A 6,727-nucleotide genomic window follows, 5' to 3' on the forward strand; every position below is an offset into this window, starting at 1 on the left:
ATCTGCATTTGTTTTTGTGTCTTCCAGTCTGTTCCATTGATCCTCAGGCCTATTTCTTTGCCAGTACCATGCTGATTTTATCACAGTGGCTTTGTAGTATAGTTTCAAATTGGGAATTGTTACACCTGGTGCCATGTGACTGTTGCCTATAATGGCTTTTGCTATTCTAGGTCTCTTGTGGTTCCAAATGAATTTTTGGATTCTTTTTTCTGATAAAAGCCATCTATGAAAAATCAACAGCCAGGTCAGGGATTTAGCTCAGTGGTTCTGCTACCTGCCTCAGAAGTGCAAAGTCCCAAGTTTGATCCCTGGTTAAAAAATAATCAACAGCCAACATCATACTAAATGGTAAAAAAATTTAAATCTTTCACTCTAAAATCAGGATCAAGAAAAGAATGTCCGCTATCACCACTCCTGCTCAATATAGTTTTGAAAATAGCAATTAGACAAGGGAAAGAAATATAAGTAACAAAGATGGGAAAAAGAGAATTGAAATTGTCATTATTTGCTGATAACACGATACTCAATATAGAAGACGCCCCCCAAACTGCAAAAAGACATCTAGATTTAACTGCCCGATTTAGTAGAGTAGCTGGATACAAGGTCAATACTCAAAAATCAATAGCCTTCTACATTGGCATAGGAAAAGACTTTATAAATGAATCCTCAGTGGCATGTGAACTAGCACAAAAAATCAACAACTAGATCACATCTTATTATAAAGCTTCTGTACTGAAAGAGAAACCACCAACAGATATTAGAGACAACCTACAATGTGGAAAAAATTATTACCAGTTGTTCCTCAGAAAAAGGTTTACTATCTAGAATATATAAAGAACTCCAAAAAATCAGACCCTCCCCCAAATATAAGGACTTGATTCAAAAATGGGAATCTGAAATGAACAGACACTTCTTGGGCAAACAAGTAAAAGCAGCAAATAAAAATATAAAATTTCTTCAACATCACTGGTAATTTGAGAGAAGCTGATTAAAATAACACTGAGATTCCACCTCACTCCAGAAAGAATGGCTGCTATCAAGATATCAACCAATAACAAATACTGGTAGGGGTGTGGGAAGAAAGGGACCCTTCTTTATTGTTGTTGGGTGAGAAGACTAGTGCAACCAGTGTGGAAATCAATATGGAGATACCTCAAACTACTAGGATTAGAGGTTCCATTTTACCCAGATATTACTCTGTTATGTATCTTCCCACAAGAATTAAAAGAATCTGATCTGTGGCCAGGCCAGCACTGCCACCAAGCATGAGATGCTGGAGGGATACTGCCTATCTTGAAACCTTCACTTCTAGGCAACAATTATGTGCTAGAGTGTAACAGAAATCTAGGAAGATGAGCTCCTGTATATCCATGAGTGAACCAAAGCTAAACTGGGACGTTTTACCTCAAAATGGCCTGAAAAAAATTTCTCTTGACAAAACTATAAGGAACACTCCATGGCTCCAAGTTTAAAAGAATTATGTATTTTATCTAACAGAGAGAGCAGAGATTCCTGAAGATTCCTGTTTGTTAAATACACAAAGATTCCTGAAAATTCCAAAGCTATTGGAATAAATAAAAAAGAATATTAACAGTACTTGGATATGAAAAACCATGTGAATGGATAAGTTTCTGAATTCCTGAAGTTTTTACAAAATTCTGCAAAGAAATGTGCACAGTATTATTATATGCTCTCTTAAGATGCCCATCTCCTCACAAAGCAATTTTTAAGAGCTTGAATTGAACAAGTGAAAAAGTATCCAGAATTTTATATTCTTCATGAAGTCACCAGCTTTTTTAAAATTATAAACTGAATCTTTATTGGTTCAATATAGATATATAATACACTTGCATTCATCATTGATACCTTGTACCTTTACATGGCATATCTTGGTTCTTATTTTTTCCCCTTTCCCCAGCCCTCCTTTCCCCCTTCACCCTTCCCTGTTTACAAAGACTTTGTTTCCATTTTCTTCCTTTTTTCTTCCCTTTTTACACTTTCCCTACCCCTTCCATTTTCCCAATGCCTTTAGACCTTTTCTTCCTATTACAAAGTATCAATTATACATTTTGACCTCTATTACACTTTTAGCTTATCACATCAGAGAAATTTCACAGTATTTACACATTTGTGTCTTATTTATTTCACTTAAGAGTATTCCTCAATGTGCATCCACTCAGCTACAAATGTCTGTAGTTTCTTGTTCTTTATCGCTGAGTAGTATTCCATTTTATTTAAAAAAGCCTCATCTTCTTTATTCAGTCTTCAGTTGATGGGCAATTTGGCTCTTTCCAAGTTTTAGCTATTACAAACTGTGTTGCTATAAACATGGGTGAGCATATATCATTGTGCTATGATTCATTTAATTCTTTTGGGGAGATACCCAGCAAGGGAATAGCTGGGTCAAATGGGGCTTCGATCCTAGTTGTTTTGATATGGGAAACTTTTATAAATAGCAAAAACCTATAAAGTGTTACAATGTAAAAATGGCTTCTGCTGTCTCTAACAGCAGTTTGTTTTGTTTAGCTAGCTCATAGGCACTGAAGGCACTAATTGCTGAATGAGGCATTTGAATGAGATAACAGTCAAGGTCTTGAGCTCTGATGAGACTGGAGCCATCTGATCATAAAATTGTCTAAATGAAAGAACCCATTGCTAACATTTGCTCCCCTGACCCTGAACACCCCTTCATATGGGCTAGAATAGATAACTCGGTGAATCTTAAAGGTAAACTCCCCAAATGCAAAGAATTGTTACCTCTGGGTTGAAAAGATTAACTATTCTGTAACCGTGGTTTGAACTGTGAGAATGAAATGCAACCACCCAAATGAAGTCAAAGCTGTAAAACCCTATAAAAGGAGGAGATGTAATCCAGTGCATCATTGATCCAGGCACAGCTTATGTGCTATCGACCCTTATCGATAAGTACATTTATTATTTTACTTCTATGCTGCTGTCTCTCTGTGTGTCATTTACTGATTCCTTGCATACCAGTTTAAGGTAGCTCCATATTAATTTCCACAGTGGTTGCACCAGTCCACACTCCCACCAACAATGAAGAAGGGTTCCTTTCTTCCCACACTCCTGCTAGTATTTGTTAGTGGTTGATTTCTTGATATTAGCAATTCTTACTGTGGTGAGGTGGCATCTCAGTGTTGTTTTCATCTGCATCTCTTGAATGATCAGTGACGTTGAACATTTTTCCATATATTTGCTGCTTTTACTTCTTTGTCTGAGAAATGTCTGTTCATTTCAGATGCCCATTTTTGAATTGGATCTTTATATTTGGGGGGCCTGTTTTCTTTGAGTTCTTTATATATTCTAGATAATATACATTTGTCTGAGAAATAGCTGGAAAAAGTATTCCCCACATTTTAGGTTGTGTCTAAGCTCTGTTGGTGGTTTCTCTTGCAGTGCAGAAGCTTTTCAATAAGATGAGATCCCATTTGTTGATTCTTTGTGCTAGTTCTGATGCTACTGAGGATTTGTTCATAAAGTCTTTTTCCAAGCCAATGTCTTCAAGAGTTCAACCTAGCTTATCATGAAGTCAAAAACTTAATGGGGTTCTTCCTACTCAGAATAGAGGCAGGATTAAAATTAGAAAGAAACCTTCTTGCATTGGGCAATGTACAATTGCAAAACCAGTATTTCCCTCAATACCTGCAGTATTTAAGATTTCAAAAACTAGCATGCCTCCTATTGAAACTCCAGAACAAATTGCTGAACCTATGCACTATGATATTCATACAGATCCAAATTCAGAGAAGCTTGTTTCAAGATATCATCCTCAGATATCTCTGTAGCCAGTCACTGTTTACCTTATTAAATAATCATGGAGCAGACTACAAGGAACAGTGGGAAATTCCAGTTTGTGTTCAAATTATACCTTCTGCAGGTTCCAAACCAGCTAATTTATATTAATTCCCCACTTTCTCAGGAGAAAATGACAATGAGAGACAGAAATCAAATCTTCCATGAAATTCCATTAAAATTTATGATGTCCAAAAACACATCTGTTCATTTCTGCAGTATTTATAGACAGACTGCAAGAGTACACACCTGAAATGGACACATCTAGTGAAGTTAATGAGTACAAAAAATTGAGACTTGAAAATTTGGATCTGGATTTTTATTGTGATGTCAAAGAACTTGAAAGTTTGGAGTAACCACTACAGAACCATCAAAGTCACCCAGTCCAGCAAATACTTGCTCAGTACCCACCGTGAGGCATATGCTCCCAGCCCCCAAAGCAGCTCTACCCTTGTGACACCACCTCTAGGAGATCCCGCTGCTGATTTCAGAAGTTTATCTTGGATTCTGATCGAACAATTACAGAAGGAGAAACAGCTGGTCATCAATATAGAAAGTGGCCCTGAAGAGCGCAGAAATAAAGATGACCAAGAACTTGGATCACAGGGTGAAAAAGTGTCCAATTCCAACAAGCCTTTGATGCAAAGTAATGACTTAAAGACATCCAATGCCTTACATTTGGAAGTTCTAAGGAAATCCACAACTCTGTTGCAAATGATAGGCTACAGATGTGGTATGTGCTGATGATGAGACTAAATGTCCTAGAGAACAGTGACAGTTCAAAGGAAAAGCCTGCTGCAACAGAAACAGCTGAAAGTGAAACAGTAATTCCTTGCAGTAGTGATACAGATGGGGACTATTTAATCATTGATACAGTGTGTAAAATAATAGTGGTGTAAAGACAGTGGGTTCTAATTTAAGTTCTAGACCAGAGAGTCCAAATTCTTCCTCAGGAAAGGGTTTGGTAGCAGACCAGACTAGTACAACTCACAGTCCTGAAGAATTGTGTGTTTTTTAAAAACCTATCAAATGAGTGTATACAAAATTAGATCCACTTGGACAAATTTTTAAAATGCAGACTGAACTCTTAAAGACAATTTCTAGAAAAGAACCAGAATTTCCCTTAATGAATTTAGAAAATGCTAAAGAGCCACCTGTTTCCAAATAAATATCCTCCTGCTCCTCTATATGCCTCTATTTGGCCAAAATCAGGGTGGCCTTCTGCATTTCAGAACCAAAAGGATGATTGCCATATGAACTCCAGGACTATATTGAATATCTAGCTCCTAAAGAAGGAAGTTTTTTTTATAAGTTATTCACCCTGCAAGACTTGTTGTTACTTGCGTATTGCAGTTTCTAGAGGATAGAGACAAGACAACATTCTAAAATGTGGAAGAAAATCAGAAGACAATTTCCAGTGTATCTTCTACTCAAAGTGAAATATCAAGGTTGTTATGGAGTGGAAGCTTTGAATGAAAGTGAACTTTGTCACTTATGGACTGAAAGTTTATTGCATTCTAAGTGCTTGTATGTTGCACATATTGATGAATTTACTTCCAAACTTTTCCTGCTAGAAGAAATTACTTCTGAAGAATTAAAAGAAAAGCTTTCAGCCTCAAGATTTCAAGTCTATTTAATGTTCTTCAATATATTCTGAAAAAAATGAAGCAGTTTGAAGGAGGGGCCCTACCTGTTATCTCATACAGCAGAAGATTCTTCAGTCCTGATCCACAAGACCTCAGATGGAAAAGTGATGAGGACAGTGTACAATCTGCACAAACTGCATTGCAACCTCCCCAGTGTACCTTCCAGTTTCTGAGTCCTCTGGGTTCACTTTGACCCCAGTCTCCTGCTCCCATATCGCATCCATCATGGAAGGATACCTTGTACTTTTCCACTTAAATCCGTGAGTCCTACACCATCATAAAAGGTTGCTGGAACAAGAATGCCTACCCATAGGGCTGTAGGAATCTTGTTTCCATGGAAACCAGAAGCAGTGGTTTGTCTGCTCAGAAAGTTGAAAATGAAAGAGTGGCTTCAAATAAAAGAAAAATAACTTAAGGGCTATGACATGGAAAATGAAATTTCACAAAAACCAGGTGGAACAATTGTTTAATTTTGAAAAGTTGGAGAAGTTTGCCCAAAGAATCAGTTGGTGAGAGGAGCATTTTTCTTTTTGGTACCTTTTTGAGTCAAGAGTTCCTTGAAAAAAATGTGTTAACTGAGAGAAGGAATATTCACACTCATGAGAGGTGGTGCTCTCCTCACCTTAAGTTTGAGGAAAAGCTACGAATGCTTTTACTTTATCATGGCAGGAAAATAAAGAAAAACATTTTTATAGTACATCTTCTCTAAAAATTATAAGCAGGGAAATAATTTGTTTTTTAAAGGAATATTTATCATTATATTACTAACATGTAATTTGAGTTATATCATATACTGCAGATCAAAAGGTGAAATAGTGCTAATGCCAGAAATAATTGAATATTGTAAACTGTGTTTCTGGCCAAATTTCAGTTTTTCATACTACTTTAAAATGATGATGATTGCACATGAACAAAGGTAAAATCCTGAAAAATAATCAAAAGAATCATACCACAGAGACATATGCACTCCCATGTTTATAGCAGCACAGTTTATAATAGCTCAAACTTGGAAACAGCCCAATTGTCCATCAACTGGAGACTGGATGAAGAAGATGTTTTTCTGTTTTGTTTTGTTACCAGGGATCAAACTTGGGACCTTGTGCTTGAGAGGCAGGTGGTGAGACCACTGAGCTAAATCTCTTTCCCCAAGAAGATGTTTTTCTATCAAAGGGAGTACTACTCAGCCATAAAGAATGAGAAACTAGAGTCATTTATAGGTAAATGGATGCATATTGAGGCCATGCTCATAAGTGAAATAAATAGGACACATA

The 6,727-nt window shown here is 36.7% G+C and overlaps 1 pseudogene; it reads left to right on the forward strand.

The window, feature by feature from the left end:
- The first annotated feature begins 1,352 nt into the window (after positions 1 to 1,352).
- Positions 1,353 to 5,871, forward strand: LOC104853234 (annotated as a pseudogene).
- Positions 5,872 to 6,727: the final 856 nt, after the last annotated feature.

The sequence above is a fragment of the Fukomys damarensis genome, unplaced genomic scaffold, assembly GCF_012274545.1.
Source record: "Fukomys damarensis isolate Sample0158 unplaced genomic scaffold, DMR_v1.0_HiC HiC_scaffold_5, whole genome shotgun sequence".
Lineage (NCBI taxonomy): Eukaryota > Metazoa > Chordata > Mammalia > Rodentia > Bathyergidae > Fukomys > Fukomys damarensis.